The sequence below is a fragment of the Lissotriton vulgaris genome, chromosome 2_1 (genome assembly GCF_964263255.1).
Source record: "Lissotriton vulgaris chromosome 2_1, aLisVul1.2, whole genome shotgun sequence".
NCBI lineage: Eukaryota > Metazoa > Chordata > Amphibia > Caudata > Salamandridae > Lissotriton > Lissotriton vulgaris.
Window position 1 is genome coordinate 203,943,301 of NC_141687.1, and position 18,867 is coordinate 203,962,167.

General features: G+C 45.0%; 1 protein-coding gene across 6 annotated transcripts in view; it reads right to left on the bottom strand.

Moving 5' to 3' along the window:
• RFFL (ring finger and FYVE like domain containing E3 ubiquitin protein ligase) overlaps positions 1-18,867 on the bottom strand; it is a 367,730-nt gene that overhangs the window by 249,712 nt on the left and 99,151 nt on the right. Inside the window, exon 1 of one of the 6 annotated variants that reach the window (XM_086954723.1) lies at positions 7,955-8,108. The exons of the other annotated variants lie outside the window; for them this stretch is intronic. The gene's annotated coding sequence lies outside the window, so the exon portion shown is untranslated. Of the gene's footprint in view, positions 1-7,954; positions 8,109-18,867 lie in introns of those variants that run through there. 6 annotated transcript variants of the gene reach the window in all.

An 18,867-nucleotide genomic window follows, 5' to 3' on the forward strand; every position in this document is an offset into this window, starting at 1 on the left:
AAATATCTGGGTTCAGAAAAGAACCTTCTGTCACAACTAACAAAATGTGTTCCAGCCTGGTCGTGGTATTGGCGCAGCGCTGACCGCCATGTGGGATGCTATAAAAACTACCACTGACTCAAGCGAAGCAGCAGCAGTTTTATTTGCAATTCCGATGCATCACACCTCAGCACCCTACACTTCAACAGAGACAGCATTTCAATGGATTGTCCTAAATGGATGCCTCTTACCTTAATGATAGATATCTAAATCCTCTTTTCTCTCCACCATTCAAATCCATGGATGGCATACCCCGAGACTCAACAGGTGGTCGTTTTGTTAAACGTTTACCTTTAGCCCGTATCTGAGCTACTCTTGCAATGTAAAGCATTTTTTTCTATTAACTGAAAACGTTAAAAGTGGCATTACAGGCTGAAGCATGTTAACATAGTGTGTGTTTGCAAATTAAATAAGGGACTTTGTGTGTGCTCATGTGGAACAAGCCTGAAACGCAGGCTCTTGTTTCAAGCCGATGGTCTAGTCTCTGCGAGTAATATTGGCACATTTTCTGTTCTACACTGTTTTCAGTCAAGAAACATGATTAAATTACTTGCTAAACATTATCAGTGGCTACAGCTTTGAACTCTGCAAACGGAACCTGAGACAAGCTTCAACTTCTTAGGCCAACTGATATTTCCGCGATGTTTTGTGTCAAAGCATTGTTTTCAGCTTGGCGTTGCAAACATGGCGTGCCGAGTGAACAAACACCATCTGCTTCAGAGAAATCCAAAGTAAAGAAAGAAAGGTATAAAAACTCCCTCTAATTTGGGAGGGGCAGAATAAGAAACCAGTTGCTGAGAGGCATGCTGCCATTTGGCATACGGAAGAATAGGGCATATAGGTTGTTTTAGACTAGTCGGTTAGGCATATGTGGTAAACACGGTTTCAGTTGCATTTCTTATTCAATCTGGTAATATTTGTAATTGCTGGGGTTTTAGGTTCGAAATTCTTATTTAACTTATTTGCAGATGAATATCTCATAACAAATACTCTTAAACAACGAAATGTGCTTTGTGCACCGACTCTAAGGTTTCAGTGTGGTCCATTTTGCAAGAGATTGCATGACTCAGACTCAAACACCCCTGGACTGAAAATTCTGAGGTAGGGGGTGAAAAACGTGTGATTTACTTTTTTTCATAGAGGTCACGGTTTTCTTTGGAGGATGGAGAAATCTATCCAAGTTTGAGCCCTAAAACCGTGGGGTTCTCATAACACTCTTCCAATTGGAAAATCCACCTGCCACAGCTACATTGATGACATGCAAATTATATTAACTCTTGAACAGCCATCAGATCTGGAGTTTTCCATCACATAGAGCAATCAATGAAATTGGACTGTTGCCCCTGCAACTGAAACTTTAACCACATCTCTGAAACAAACCAATTAAGTGCCAGGCTGCCCCCTCTTTTGACCATCTCACCCTTCAAAATGTCATAAACTGATGAAAGGTCATCCTCCATCCACAAGACAACCTCCCTGACTCCCATTTCCTGCTTGAATAAAAAGAATCACCAATCATCTGGCATTACAGAGAGCAGTAGAGTACTAATTCTTGCCATCCAGATGACTGAGTATATCATTTGAAAAGCTGGTATGCACAAATTCTTGTATTGTCAACCTTTTAATAACACACAATACTTATGGAAACAATGCAGGCAGCATCATGTTTCAAGCAAGCATTTGAACCTCAAACGTCCCACACAGCACTGCCAATCTAGGACATATTACATCCAACATCTTTCCAACAATACCTTTTAAATGGGAGCCTACGAATGTAATTCCAATCTGAGCACTTCTGGCCTTGAGTGGGGTATGAAGCGCCACTCAAAATATACAATAAAATCCAATTGTACTTGCTTAATTTTTGCTGCTAGCGTGAGAACTCATGGGGAATTTAGAGAGTATAAGCATGCAAAGTGGTCACTAATCGCATCTTAATCTGGAGAGTAGTGGTATGACCGTGCGTTTAGAAAATGGGTTCTCATTTGAATGATTACCACAGATTAGACTTTAAAGACAATTGTAAAGGAGTGGAGCCCTTGGAAAAGACCATCCATGTGTGTGAGGCAATTAGTGAGTTGGCATGTAGCTTCTGTACTGTAAATCTATAGGGAGATCGGCAGAAAACTGACATGCAGGTAAGACAGAAATGGAAAAAAGTGGTTTAAATAGAGAGCAATACACAAGCAAAACAAGCATTTGCAATGCAATAGGTCTCAGATTTTGGAAAGTTTAAGCTATTGGCATTGTAAATGGCAATGCCTTTTATTTATCTGTTTTGATAATTAACACATAAATAAAAGGCATTGCAATTTATAATGCCAATAGCTCAAACTCTTGTAAATGCGAGAACTATTTAATTTCAAATAAGCGGTCACCATTGTCACAGGCTGCTTGCTCTTAATGTTGCAGGAAAGCATGGCGTACCTGCAGTAGGAGAAAATCATTAAATAAACAAGCATTTACAATGCAATGGTTTTGCCTTTGTTAAAGTTAGAGCTATTGACATTGCTCTTGACATTATTTTTATTTATGTTTTTTTTAACATAAATAAATGGCATTGTCATTTACAATGCCACTAGCTTTATCTCTCGCAAATGACACACACAAACACACACAGAGCCCCCCCACACACACCCACACAGAGCCCCCCACACACACAGCCACACAGAGCCCCCCACACACACAGCCACACAAAGCTCCCCACACAGAGCCCTCCACACACCCACACAGAGCCTTCCACACACACCCACACAGCACAAGCTGGCAACAGGGGCACGAAAACGGAGGCACAAGCAGGCAATAGGGGCACACGGAGGCACAAGCAGGCAACAGGGTCACGAAAACATGCACAAGCAGGCAAAAGGGTCACAAGCAGGAATTGTAATTTAGACGGGGCTGAAGTGGAGAACGGTCAGTAGGGAAGTAGTGCGGCTGGTGCAGTGGTACCAGGCTGAAAGGTGAGAGGGGCTGTCTGCACCCCAGTTTGGACAGTTTCCACTACCTAACATCATCATCTTGGTTCACTGATGTTAAAAAACAGGAGCAGCCACGATTTAAAAAACGTTAGAAGAATTTAATAAAATTGTACCTGCGTCAGCTTAGGTGTGCCTTCTAATTAAATTGTGCCGGAGGAAATCAAGGCGGGGATTGAGCCTAGTGTATTAAGACATGGAAATGATGAACGGTCTGGCGCACTTAGCATACAAACAATTAAATGAAATTCATAAATTAACCTAATTCACTGATAACTATTCAGGGCACATTCCATTCCATCATTGTCATCTTATTTATTCTGTTCTAGCCAGCACCCAGCTGCATTCGAGTCAGTCTTGACCACTTCCTAAAAGGGCCAGTACAGCCTGAACTGCAAGGATACAAGCGCCCTGAATGGTAGAAAGTTACCCCAGATGCGTTTCAGCTTCATCAGCGAGGTACAGTTGGGGTTACAATGCCACAGCCATCTCGGGTACAAATGGGGTTACACCCAAATCATTTGGGGCGACTAAGGCCGCAGGAGCATTATGGATGGAATGACGGAATCAATCTGAACCTCTGGTAATTATCTCAGGGCATTCTCCACTGTTTTAGCCCATGGTCATGTGAGACCGTGACCAACCACAATAAAACCAGCGTTAGCCACTACAGGATTGGGCATAGTTTCAGGAGCACAACCAACATTAAAATGACTGAATAGAGTAAAAAAAATCCACACTGTAATGATAGTACACGAGCTTGATACACCAAACACAAAAAGTTGGAAAACACACACAAAAAAAATTGGCATCCACTACAGATTTGCCAAGCTCATATAAACTCATAAAATAAAAAAAAGTCTGCCCTGTTCTTCATGAGAGTTATCACGCTGGAATCATCTCTTGGCTTTTTAGGCCTGGCTTGACAGCGCAGCAATTTATAAAAATTAACTTGCATAGAGAAGTATTCTGATCCACACACAGGTAGATGACTCATACCAAATAGCCAATGGCGCAAGGTACCATTTCATCGTCCAGGAAGTGCTTCCATTGGAAAGTACGCCATATCATCAGGCAGTTTGTCACTTCTAATTCTTCATATTTTTTATGGGCTCTAAACAGAAAGCACTTTTTTTCACTTTTACGCAATCATTGGCAAAGCCAATAGGGCAGTCTTTTAGTGTGCTAAAACGCATTTGTGCTTGCATTGTACACAAACGGCATCAGTGGATTGAGGCACCCTATTTGAGATAAAACCAAGGAAGCCTTTCAAAGTGGCAAATTCTAAGAGGTATATACGGGCCAAGAGAACAGCACAGTTGGTTACAGTATGCATTTCAGCATGGAGATGCCAAAATGTGCAGAATACAAGGCCTCCCAGGTGCAGTCACTCATCACTACAATGGGTGAGACAGCATGGGAAGCTGGGGTGCCACCACACTGGTTTTCAGGAGTAGTCTCCTCCTAGAGACTCCAGTGGGGACCTCAGTGTCAAACACTGAAACCATCAAGGGGATCATGAACTTCAAAACGGAGGGGATATTAATGTACTGAGTAAATTGGGCCCTTGTCTAATATAATGCTCAGCCCAGTTACTGAGCAGCGTCCCTGCAAGTCATTTGAACAGCTGAAAGATGGTGGATCAGAAGTCAGATTTACAGCTACACCACAGTTACGCCTTGCTCTCAGGCCAGAGTGTAGAGGGGTAGGTGGCTGCAGGGAAGCATGGATAGAGAGGAGAGGTAGGTAGGTGGATGGAGGGAAGCATGGACGGAGAGGGTGATAAGAGGTGAGGGGGGTAGGTGGATGGAGAGAAGGATGGATCGACGGACAGGGGACAAATGGAAAGAGTATAGATTGAAGGGGTGGATGAGAGAAGGGTGGACAGAGGGACAGACACAGATGAGTGGGTGGATGGAGCTAGGGATGGCTGGGAGGGAGGAGAGAGGGACAGATGTATCAATGGAGAAGTGAGGGATGCCTGAGAGAAGGGTGGATATGGAGAAGGAAGGGGAGCAGGTCAGATGATGGAGGGAAGGAAAGAAGGGTGGAGAGACGGGCGGATGGAGAAAAGAAGGATGGATGAATTATGGATGGAAGGAAGGAGGGGAAAAGACAGGCACAAAATAATAGAAGGAAAGAAGGATGAATTGGTGGAAGAGGACTGAGAAAAAGATGAGAGAAAGAAAAATGGAAGGATGGATGGAAAAAGACAATAATCGAGAACTGGAAGGACTAAAGAAAGACGGTCCCACACCCTGCTCCCCGGGCTAGTGTCGACCCCACCCGCTGGTTCAGTGTTTCTTCGGATCCGTTCCAAGTGGGGAGCATCCATTTTTCTTGTGACGCCCCTCAAGAAAACTAAACCCACAAGCACCAGAATGCAAAGGTGGTTCCATTGCTTGGAGAACTCCCCAGGCCCGGGTGGGGGCTTCAGTGTGAGTGCAGGGGGCATGGTACCTCCCTCCTTCCCGCCCTGCTTACCCGGTGGCAGTCTCTGCGCTGCGCCCTCCTACTCCGAGTACCACCTGAGCTGAGCTGCCCGGCTGGACAGACTGCCCACCGCCAGCAGGTCGTCGGTCAGCGCGCGCGCGTCCATCCCGGGTCCTGGCACCGTCCCCGCGCCCGGGGATCCGACTCCTCTTCCCACGGCCTCAGACGGGAAATGCCGCCCCCTCGGAGGCGCCGCAGCTAGCACCGGCGAAAGTGAAAGCACCCGAAGCCGAGTGGGCTGAGTATCGGTGGCCCACACGCACATACCAACCCCGAAAAGCCCAGCCTAATTTTAGAAGTGGGCTTGCGGTTAATTATCCCGGCTTCCCCAGAAGGCAAAGAGAAAGCGTGTGATCTTGTGCACACCGATTTATATAAGGCGAGGCGCCTCAGATAAATCGGCGAGCAGCGCTGCACGAAATTTACGTGCAAAGCAGTGCACAGCACGAGTTTTTCAGTGAGAGCTGAGAAACAGCAGGATGTAGCAGGAGGGGCGATTCTCACCGAAACACAGTTCATTTATCTGTAATGTCAAGAAATAGACTCAACAGCATTTTATCTTGACGTGCTCCAGTGGTTAAATTGGCAGCTTAAACCCAGTGTAATGGGAGGAATTCTTGCAAATAGTCGAACCGCGGACAAACGCTCTGGGACAGGAAAGCACCTGCCCCCTCTCTCCCAAAGGGACAGTTTGTCCACCTTGGCCATTCCTCTGCAAACCCCTTACCTCTCAAGTTGTTTTCCTTTAGGCTGGGTACTGTTTGAGTTTTGCGCCCGTGAGCACATTTCTGCGGTGATGAAGGCCATAGTCAGCGCTCTGCCACTCTCCATGAAATCTCCGGCGCATCTATGCTGCGAGGCGGTGGACAGCAAAGCGCCCTGCCCGGACACTCGCATGGTGACACTGCGCAGCCCTGCTGGATCCCTCATTTGTTTTGGTTTGCCGCTAACCAGGCAGCTTTCCTGGTAAAACCGGTTTAGGAAACAGGGATTTCAATTGAAGGCAGCCACACACTACCTCCAGGGATCCTTTGAGGCAACGTCCTCCGCATCTCCCGGGGTTCCCTCCAGGCCACGGGAGCCCCGCGGGCGCCGCCATACTGCTGCTGTCTTCTTCTCCTTCTTCCCCCGGGCTGCGGGGGGCGGGCACTTCCGGCCGGCCGCGCTAGGATTGGCCGGCCGGCCAGTCACGGGGTTAGGAGAGACGCAGAAGTGCCGGCAATGCCGGACCAGACACGGGGGCGTTCCCGGCGTCCCGTGACGTCGGCAAAAGCCAAAGAATGTCGGGAACGCCCCCGTGTCTGGTCCGGCATTGACGGACAGGCCCCTCGTCCAATGGCAAGGCTCCGTTTACGGAGCCAGCCAATCAACGACGAGGGCCGAACCAAGCCGCACTATTCTTCTCATCAGGTTTTCGCCTGCGCCGAAAAGATGCGCAGAGCGCATCTTTGGCGAGGCAAAACCTAAAAAGCACTTACAGACTAAATAAGGCATACCGTGGGAGATTACAAATGAAGACAAGGCGGTACTAAGGAGGGACTAACAAACCTAATAATGAATTCGAAGACAGCATTTAGGAAGGACATTGTCACAAGCCAATGACAAATATGGGCGGAGAGTGGGTGGGGCTTCAAGACTAAACTTGATTGCAGCATGCTTCGCAGAGCAGCGCATCCGATGCCCAGGCTCGATCTAAAAATGAGAAAGATGGCGCAGAGCAAGCAATAAGGAGTTCTTTGTTAAGAGGTCTCAAGATTAAAAGGAAATCGCAGTAACAACGTGTTACCAATACAGAAGGCCTCACACAACTTCCTTCGTGGTTTAATAAATTTATCTAGGTCCTGGGTAAGGTTTAAAACAAAAATCCTTCATTGTTTACTTTCTTACCTTATTATGCCCAATTGTAAGATGAAGTTGCTCACACAGTCCTTGTTATTAAGTTAAATCAAGTCATATGGAGGATTAGATGAACATTTAATGTTGGGGAAAATTTCACACCAAGACACATTTTTAGGAGCTTAAAAGATTTTAAGAAATTTCACTTTAGTAAATTCTTCCTGCATTTCTACTGAACACATGTAGGACATTGGTTGTGCTCTGTTAAAAAACAGTAAATTGATTAAATATTTTCAAGAATTTTATATTCAACAACCTTGCTAGAGTCGTACTTAATGAGTCCTGTTACAGTGGTAATGAAAACATTAAGCAACCACATGACCGAGTCGGAGGTCGCATTCTAAATGTACATACGACTACACCTGCTAAGGGGCAAACATCTGAACAAACTAAAAATCCTAAGTAACTGAACTAAATACAGTTGTGGAGGACATGACTCCGCAGCCACTCTTCAAGCCCATCAGATACATTTGCTTCCACACTCTTCCCTTACACATCATACGCTGCATTGCACACCAACAAGCAAAAGCCCAAGAAATAATTCCACTCACGTCTGAAAGCTGCAGATTACCAAATGGAAACATTCCCTTGCAAACCAAACAACATTAAATCTTCTTCGTTTGTAACTTCTATTTACTCCTTAGTGAGAGCAAATTAGAATTCCCAGTGACTTTACTTGCTGCATCTCTTGTGATTTAATTTAACTGGACCTGAAAGGAATGAAACACAAAAAAGGTAATGATACTCAATGAGTATCTGTAAAACCTCCTCACTTGACACTAAATTTAGAAAGGAAATGACAAAAAAAATCTTAAGGAGTCACAGTTTAAACAAGCAGTGTCAAAGCAAACAGGTCTTGCCTTGTGTGCCTTTTGGCTCTGCCAATGATTTGTTGAAGAGGAAATAAAAAAGAGGGAGACAAGGCGCATAGACTCAGCTGCCTCATTTTGTCAGTGCGCTCCTGTATGATGATACATGCATCACATACGGAATAAAGAACTAAATATTTTATTTTGTCTTTATTTGCCAACCCAAAGTGGCCACTTACATCTGGAAAGAGCTCTTAGTATCACGGGGCGGGCATTAAGCAAATGACACCTGTCTGACCCACCCAAGTAGGTAAAATGAACACATTTATTTCAAGGACCATGAGAAGCAGAGGGTCAAGTGTGAGTAAAGGGGAAGCAACAGGGCTATGAGTATGGGGAGTGTTAGAAATGGGGGTCTCGATTTGGCAGAGGTAAGTACCTTTGTCCAAATAGGGACCCTTGCTTCTAGTCAGGGTTAGCAGGATACACACTTTAGATAAATCCCTGCTCACCCCTTGGTAGCTTGGCAGGAGCAGACAGGCTTATCTCAAAGGTAATGTGTAAAGTATTTGTACCAACATTAACAGTAAAACAGTGAAAACACCACAAATGGACACCACACCAGTTTAGAAAAACAAAATATCTTTATCGAAACTAAACAAGACCAAAACGACAAAAATCCAACATACAGATGTCTTTAAAAACGGTTGTTGCAAAAAGAAACTTGTAGATGGTAAATGCAACACTTTTCTCTCAAAGTATCTTGGATACGTAACACAGAACAAACAAAAAGGTCGCAGAGAAGGCGATGCATCGCTTCTTCCTGCGCTCCGGTTATGATGCGACAAGATGGCGCCTCGATGTGTTGCGACGATTCAGTGCGATGCGACGAAACGGCGTCTTTGATGCGATGAGTCACGTGGATGCAATTCATGCACGCCTGACGGCGATGCGGCAAAATCAGTGGTTTCCTTAGCCGCGACAGGCCCTGCAACACGCTTTTCCGGTGATGCAATGGCGATCAGCGGCGGCACGCTCCCTTAGCGATGCGACGGCCCTGCGAAACGCTTCTCCGATGATGCGGCGGCGAACAGAGGCAGCGGCAACACGCTTCCTCGGCAAAGCGACAACGGTAGCTGCTGCGGCGGTGTCAAGCTTCTCCCTCGTTGCGTCACGCTTCCAGGCCCCAACAGCAAGGTCCTCACACACAGTTACAGGCACCTCTGGGCAGGTCAGGGCTTCCAACAAGGAAGTCAGGGACGCTGGGGGTGAAGTCCTTCTGTGCCTAGGACTTCAGAAACAGGAGGCCAGCTCTTCTCAGGCCCTTGGAGACTTTTCCTCAGATGGATACAGCAAACAGCAAAGTCCTTCTTCAAGCAGGGGAAACATCACACAGCAAAGTCCCTTTGGCCTCTCTTCAGTAGAAACAGCAAACAGCAGGCCAACCCCAGACACACAGCAATGGCAGTACTTTTCCTCAGTCTCTTCAGCTGTCCTCTTTGGCAACAGGTTCCTCTTGATCACGAAGTAGTCTAAAATTCAGGGGTTTCAGCTCTCATATTTATACCCCAAAAGTCTTTGTTCTCTATGTGTGCGGGGTCCTGGAACCAGTCAAAACCAGTTCTGGGTGCACTCGGCCAGTGCACAACTTCTTCCTTAGTGAATGTGGGCCAGGGTCTTCAGACGCACAGCAAGAGATGGAGCCAGGGTTGTGGAAGGCAGGCACAGGCCTATTTACGCCCAGGTGCTACTCCTCCCACCACTCCAAACGCAGCTCGATCTTTTCAGCCTAGTGCTGACTCACCCCACCCCAGCCCCTGTAACTCCCAAACCAGACAGTCAATCCACAAACAGGCAGAGGCACACAGAAAGGTTGAACAAGAAAATAGCCATTTTCTAATAGTGCTATTTTCAAACACAGAATTTAAAAACCATCCTTCCTAAAAGATGAGTTATTACATTCCGAGTTAAGGGATACCAGACTCCAAGTTTCTTTCTCACTCCTTTGGGAAGATATGCAGGTAAACATGTTACACGGCATTCCCCATTCTGTCCTATGAGCTAGTTAACCTTTCAATAGTTAAAAAACGAAACTGGCAGTATTTCACTATCAGAATATGTTACCCACACTAGTACTTGTCCTACCTTTCACATACACTAGTGGAGAAGTGTGGCTCACTGGTTAGAGGAGGCAGACCTGGAAGCAGAGGTCAGCCAGGGGCCAGGGTTCAATTCCCGGCTCGGCGGGGGTCTTGAGTCCTAATAACGTCCATGGACTCGACAATTCTCGCTCCGGTGCCTACTCGATTCACGGGTTCACACTCTGCGACTCTGGGCAACAGCTTGCTTAATCTCCACAACGGCCCCTCGCGGCGGGATGCCTGGCTTTCACCCTGCGGATACCCTGCCGGGGCTATCTCACAGGGGAATACCAGGACCGGTTCCCTAAGCAAGCGCTTAGAAACCGCTCGGTGATTTGCGCTATATAAATTCCTGTACATTTACATACACTGCATCCGGCCAAGGGGGATACCTTGGGCCTACCATAGGGGTGTCCTATGTGTATGAAAAGGGAAGGGTCAGGCCTGGCAAGTTGGTACACTGGCCAGGTCAACATGGCAGTCAGCAAACTGCGCACAGGCACTGCGGTGGCAGGCCTGAGACTTCTCTTTGGGGCTACTCATGTGGGTGGCACAATCAGTGCTGCAGTCCCACTAGTAGCAATTGAATTACCAGCCCTGTGCACTTTACTAGGGACCTACTGATAAAACAAATATACCAATCATGAATAACCAATCACAATAACAACTTACACAGAGCGCATATGCACTTTAGCACTGATTAGCAGTGGTAAAGTGCCCTAAGTCCTAAAGCCAACAACCACAGGTCAGGAATAAATAAGAGGAAGAAGCAACACGTTTGGGGATAACCCTGTAAAAATGGCCATTTCCAACAAGGAGGATAAGCAGCATATGAGAGAGAGCAAGAAAAAACGTGCACTCTTACAGAGTGCTTAATGAAAAATAAAAAAGTAGTTCCCTAAATGTGAGCAGTGGAAGGACCCCAGTTTTATGGATGGATTTATAAATCATGCCAACAAAGACCCCTAAATACCACACGGAGAGATCAAGATGTTTGCCTTGCATATGACCCATATAGGCCATGTGGATACCAGCAGTATTTGTGCCTGGGCTCAACTCCACTCAGGGAAACCTTCTAAACTCAGACATTACTGAAAGCTAGACACCCAGCGCATCCAGACTGGAGTAACTTGCATGAATCCCACAACATTGTATTCCCAAGCATATCCTTCAGCCCTTCATCTATGGCTAAAATCACTTATTTCTTCACATTTCTGTGAGAAAAAGTTCCGGAATCTGCCTGAAGCTACAAAACTCTTATGGCAACGTGTTCCCTCACTTTTAGAAAAAATGGTGCCCCACTTGTGAGGCTGGACCTATCGCCGACAACAGAAACAAATGAAAACTGTTACCATGTGAAGTCTCTTGCTTGGGTAATCAACTCAGGTGTATGACCTGGAGCCTGAATATTGCAACCATTCTCCATGGCAAGCTGAAAGAATGTAGGCGTTACTCCTCTTTGTCGGCAAATATGCTAAAACGATGCCCAAAAGAACCCTAACCCAATTTCCTGTTTCTTACCATGGGGATGCTTTAGGTCACTGGAGGGAAAAAAGACCGATATCAGGGCGAGTCAGCCCAAACACTTATTATAAAAAATAAAAAGCACACACACATCCTTAGTTCTTGCAAGGGGCATATTGAGGGTAAACTCAACAGAAAGAAAAACAAAAAAAGGATTGTCGGGCTCTTTTTGGGTAGGCTCCAGTACTCTTGAAAGTGAAAGCAGTCGGTGCCTGCTGTCAATTTGTTATACTGTGACGTCAGCGCGCTATGCACTGCACTTCTCAGTGACAAAAAAAGGAACACGGGAGAGCTCTTCTATCATGCTTTTGATTATTTTTAAAAATATATATATGTATGTATATATATATATATATATATATATATATATATATATATATATATATATATATATATATATATATATATATATATATATATATATATTTATAGTTGTTACTGCATTTGACCAACCGCTCATGTCAACCACACTACAGAGGTAGAATGCTTCACAGGAATATGCTAAAGAGAAAGTACACTAAAGAGAAAGTACACTTGACATGAACGCTTCATTAGGTGCACCTATGAGGTTAATGTAACTAAACAGTCTGAAATAAATACCCCAATGAAGAGGCTCATTATTTTCTAATCTCAGTGGCATTAAGGCTTATATTCGATTTTCAGCAAAGCAGTGGGTGGGGATAGTACTCCGAGGCAGCAAATCACCAAACTCGTCAGATGAATCTTAAACAATGAGAAGGATGCTTGCTTGGACGAAGTGAGATGGAGCTCCTGCGGTGCTTCCTTTTTGGGGGTCAGGGTGCTTATAGCCTTATTGTCCTTACCAGAACGGTAATAACCTCTCTGGCTAATGGTTCGACCCTAACAGGCAACGCTCAGGAACAATAAAGGCAGCTAGTACCTTGACTGTGAAAGCATCTCCCTTGGAACGGAGAGGGAATCTTTGATGGAGAACAGATAAGACATATTCCTTCAAATGGGCGACCCATTACCTCATGTTTTTCGATTGATTGTGGGTTTCATGCTATTGCAACGATGACTGAGCAGTCTTTCAACTCCTATTTCCGTTCTAGAGGTACTACTTTCACTGACGTACGTCTGAAATTTCCCTTGAAGGTATGCGAGAATATCACACCGCAGTGGATATCCTTGCCGGTATCACAATCATCCCCAGTTGTACTACTTCTTCTGGAACAGGGTGTAGCTTACCTATTGGTCATCTATGTCACTCGCAAATGAAGAACAGCATCTATGCATGCACTGGCCTATTTGGAATCTACGGGTGGGGATTAAAATGAATGTTCGATTATTCCAACACTCGATGAGCAGGGCAAAAAGGTATATGGAAACCAAATAAAATAGGCAATACAAGTCTAGCGATGGTCGCCACTGTCAAGCAACAATTCCACAAAACGTTATCCAAAACATATGCAAATATGCCATAGGCTGCACCACCATGAAAGGTATGAAAAACAGTAAAAAAAAAAAAAACATTTTTGAAAAGCACCTACGAGATAAAAGCTTCAGGCATTTATGCAGCCCTAAAAAAGGCACCATTCAAATGTGTGCATTTGGATGTAAAACTATGACATTTAAGGTGAAACACACTGTGGTGGCAAAATCAGGGTGGAGTGGAAGATTCAAGTATATTGGCCTACTCATCCATCTTCAGCTTTTCTTTCCAGCTGATTTCTTGAAGCCCTGGACATCCTCGATTAGCACTATCAAAGTTTATAAATACAAAATATACTCAGAAACACTGAAATATACACACGATACAAAGTACTGTGTACCCTGGTAAAGGTGACACAACTAGTGTGTAATGCATGTTTGATCACGGAAAAACAAAATGTGAAATGTACTACTACCATAAAAAACAGAATTTACTTTTACCAGTCATTCAATATTTGCATTGAACGCTTGAACCATTTCTAAAATTAGAATGAAATAGGAGTGGAAAAGTATCTTAATAAAACAAAAACAAATAGAAAGCCCAAAGACAATTAGATAACTAGGACATGTCATTTTGAGTTAATAGGAAGTGTAATTAAAGTGCTTGAGAGAGAAATTCTCCTCCTTTTCCCATCCATACCTATACACACGCAGTAAACATCAATAAGAAAAGCTGACCTGTTAACCGATTATCAGAATTGTCAATGTTGCCACGGAAACAAACCCAATCATAGAAAAGAAGATGAAAACTATTCCCTACAAGCATCACGAAGGCCACTACTTATACAAGGAAATAACCACTAATAACCATTGGCAAAGCCAATAATTCTGGGGTTAATGAACAAGTTACTTATCTTTGGTAACACTCATTCACAAGGATATTGTAACCTAAGATTCCTCATCTTAGAATAACTTCTAGACACCAAAATGGATCTGGAGAAATGCATAGCAGTATTACGGAGTCGCTAGGTGGTATTTGTATAGCTCCACACAGCAATAGAAGTGATGGAGCAAAAATAAATCCAAGCACTACCCCTGCGTGCAAACATTCTCGTCTGATCCCTTTCCACACCGTCAGTAACATTATACAGAGTGCTAGGTTGGGATGTTTTAAGATGTTAAAAAGGGGCACCTCCACAGACCTGGGAGACAGGACGGCAGTGAGGAATCTGTAGTTAGATACATCCTCCATCAGAAAGAGCGTTATAGATGGTAAAGTAAGAAAACAAGTTACTTACCTGTAACTTTGGTTCCCCCAGTATTGGTAACTTTCATAGATTCCCATGCTTTGTACCATTCCCCGTCGTCAGCCTGGGAGCCTCGGTAAAAAGAAAATACCATAGCAATATGCACAAAAGAGAAAGCAAGGCCTTGGCCTCATCTCATTTGTAGCCTATCTTCCTCTTTTTGTAAAAGAGACCAAATTTTTGCAACAACCAATCAGATTAGCCTCACCCCATAGAACCCTCAGGAGAGAGCCTCAGAGCCTCAGATTTTCGCAGCCGTTGTGTAACAGTAACCACTTTTGCTGAAGGCTGAGCTTTGCCCGGGTAGGAGGATGGGCGCATGGGAATCTATGAAAGTTACCAAAGTTACAGGTAAGTAACTTGTTTTCTTGGCCCAGTATTGGAACTTTCATAGATTCCCATGCTTTGTATCAGAGTAGCTAGCAGTAAAACCCCCAATGCACATTTTGTTACAAACGTATCCCAACATTTCAGCATAAATATTCTCCTAAAAGCATATATACCTTAACCATACATGCAGAAAACGTATGCGATACAAAATGTGAAATCATAGGTAGGAGGGATAGAAGGGAAAGCTTACCTCTCATTGGGAAAAGATCCCACAGTACTGCTTGTCCGAATGCCGCTTTGCTCCTCATGAAAGAGTCCAGGCAGTAATTTTTTGTAAAGGTACGGGCACTGCTCTATATGTCCGCCCTACAAATGTACTTTTCGAGGTGCACTAAAAGCCACAAAAAGTTGAGAAGATTTTCTAAAATTCTTCGTCCTTTCAAGATAAAATTTGAGACATCTCTGGACATCCAAAGAATGAAGAGATCGTTCTGCAGGCTTCGTAGGATGAGGAAAAAATGATTTTAGAACCACTGGTTTGTTCAAATGGAAATCCGAAGGGACCTTTGGGATACATTTCGGATTGTTCCTTAAAAACATAGAATCCTTCTTGAACTGTAGAAAAGGTCCCAGAATGGAGAGAGCTTGCAATTCTCCCACTCTCCTAGCTGAGGTAAGAGCCAGAAGGAGAGTTAACTTCAAAGACAAGAATTTCAAGTCCGCTTTGTGAATTGGCTCGAACGGAGGTCTCATCAGATGAGCCAGAACTAGATTAAGATTCCAGGTCGAAGGTGGCGGCTGCACTGGTGGAAAAACCCTGAAAAGACCTTTCAGGAATTGCTTGATAATTCTAGCTGACCAAAGAGATGGACCCGAAGTTGACCTTCTGTACCTTTAAATAGCCGCCAAATGAACTTTGATGGAAGAATGAGAAAGGCCCGATTTAGCCAGTGATAAAACATAGGGCAGTATCTGATGAGGAGCAGAAGAGAATGGATGGATGAGCTCCCGATGACACCACAGGCAGAATCGTTTCCATTTAGCACTGTAAGTCTTATTCGTACTTGGTGCGCAAGCTTGAGACAAAATCTCTCTGCATTCCTGAGGAATATCTAGAAAGTGGAATTCTCTGTGCTCAGGAGCCAGGCCTTCAAATGGAGAGAGCTCGGATCTGGATGAACCACCTGTCCCTGGGACATTGTCAACAGAGATGGGATGGGACAAAGGTGATATGGATGATCCTGGGAAAGTAGGAGGAGTTCCGTGAACCAGAACTGGCGAGGCCGGCCACGCTGGTGTTATTTAAATCATCCTGCAAGGTTCCATCTTTATTTTCCTGAGAAGCCGTGGAATTAGGGGAATTGGAGGAAAGGCGTAAACAAATGCGCCTAACAAGGACATCGAAAGAGCATTCCCCAGTGACCCTTGATGGCGATCCCTGCTTGCATTGAGTTGGCAATTCCTGTTTTCTGGAGTCGCGAACGTGTCTATTGTTGGAGTTCCCCAACGTTGAAACACTTCCTCCAGAGTGTCCTGATCTGATTTCCACTCGTGACAGGAAGATTTTAGACGACTCAGGGTGTCTGCTGTTGTGTTGAGAGTGCCTGGTAGGTGCTCTGCCGAAAGCACTACATTATTGAGAATCGCCCATTCCCATAACATCTGGGCCTCTTTTGAGAGCAGAAGGGATCTTGGACCACCCTGTTTGTTTATGTAATGCATGGCCGTTGTGTTGTCTGTCCTGACCAGCACAGTTGTATTTTGAACCCTCCGTTTGAAAGCCTGCAAGGCTAGGCAAATCGCTCAAAGAGATGGATATGACGAACGCTCTTCTGCCTTCCAGCGATTGCTTACTTGGAGATCTTGTAAGACTGCGCCCCAGGCTTCCATTGAGGCGTCTGTGGTTAAAAACAGAGGGGACAGAAACATTCTGAATTAGAAACCTTTCGAGATATTCTTCTTGACAGCCCACCAACCTGCTGCTTTCTGAATGAGAGGGGTGACCTTTATCCTGTACTCGAAAGAGCCGTCCACCTGGCGCCATTGCTTGTCCAGTTGTTCTTGCAAAGGGGCGCATTCGCAGTCTGCAATGCTGAACAAATGGTATGCAAGATGATATCAATCCTAGAAAAGACTTGAAAAGACAAACTGATAGGGATATTCTCCCTTGTAACCGGATTGCTGAGGAGATTAGCTTTTTCTGCCTTTCTTCCGAGGGAAAAGCTTCGCAACTTCTTGTATCCAGAATGGACCCTAGGATCTTGACCCTCCTGGATGGAATAACGACTGACTTGTCCTTGTTGAGACGCAGACCCAGGCATCTGAAAAGATGGATGCAATTCTCGACTGCCTTTGACGTTGCCTGAGAAGACGGAGCCTTTATCAACCAATCGTCTAGGTAAGGGAAAACTTCTAGCAATTGTTTCCTTAAGAATGCCGCTACAGGGGCCAATGCTTTTGTGAAAATCCGCAGAGTAGATCTGAGCCAGAAGGGCAGGACTTTGAACTGAAAGTTGCTCTTGGCTACTGTGAAGAGTAAGAATTTTCTGTGAGCTGGGTGGATCGGAACGTGGAAATATGCGTCCTTGAGATCCAGAGTCGCCATATAATCCCCTGGGTTTAGAAGACGTAAGAAGTCTTGAAGAGATACCATTCGAAAGGAGAGTTTTATGAGATAGGTGTGTAGCTCCCTCAGATCTAAGATTGGGCGCCACTTTTCTTCTGGCTTCTGAATGAGAAAAAATCTGGAATAGAATCCTTTTCCTCTTTGCGAGAGTGGCACTGGTTTCATCGCTCCCTTGGTGAGTAAATTAGAGGCTTCGAGACGGAGAAGGTGCAGATGTTTTGATTCTGTGGCGCGAGGGGCTCTTGGGGGTGGTAGGTTTTGGAACTCTAATGTATGGCCAAATTGAACAATCTGTAGGACCCACTGATCTGTTGGTATGATCTTCCAGCAATCGAGAAAATTCGTAATCCCTCCCCCTATCGTTGGAACCAGAGGTGAAGGACCAATAGGCAGAGCCAGGAAGCCGCTATTGACGTTTAGAGGTATCTCTACCCTCCGCCCCTGTCTGCCTCTTGAAGATTGGCGACAGAAAGACGCCGATTGATTTTGTCGTTGAGAGTACGGAGGCTTGAATGATTGAGAGGATTGCGAATAGGAGGAGTATCGTTGCTTATAGCCTCCCCTATAAGTAGAGAATCCTTTGCCTCTTGCACCCCGGAAAGGTACTTTTCTGTATTGAAGCGTTCCCAAGGATTTTGCCGTTTGGGTCCTTCTTAATGTCCTGCAAAGCGTCATCTACATGCTTGCCAAACAGAATGTCTCCATCAAATGGCAGATCCAGGATTTTATTCTGTACCTTAGGGCGAAACCAGGTACATCTCAGCCAACCTTGACGCCTCAGGACCGCTGATACCGCTAAGGTACGAAAAGCCATTGTAGCAATGTCCATTGCACAATCTATAATTTCCGATGAAGATCTTTCCCCTTCCTCTAGAATCCTTCTCGCTTCCGTCTTGGCAGTCTCTGGAAGTTGGTCAATGAAAGGAGAGAGATCGCACCACATTTGGCGATCATATCGTCCCAAAATTGCGAGTGCGATCGATGCCCTAACCAGGAGGCTAGACATAGAAGAAAACCTCTTCCCTACATTATCCAAGTGCCTGCCTTCTCTGTCTGGCGGAGCCATCAGGTGTGCCGTCGGCTTCCTTGACTTTCTTTGAGCTGCCTAGGAAATGACCAAGTCCGGTTTTGGTTGGCCAATAAGACATGCAGGACTGTCATCTGGGGCCTTATATTTCTTCTCCAGCCACGGTAGAACCAGAGTTACGGTAGCTGGAGACTGCATCCCTTTCTTACCCTCATTCCAAACATGTTCCACTATTGGTATGGAATGGATTGATTTCTTGTAAGGCTCCTTGAAATCGTAGAGGAAACAGTCTGACTGCAAGACAGGAA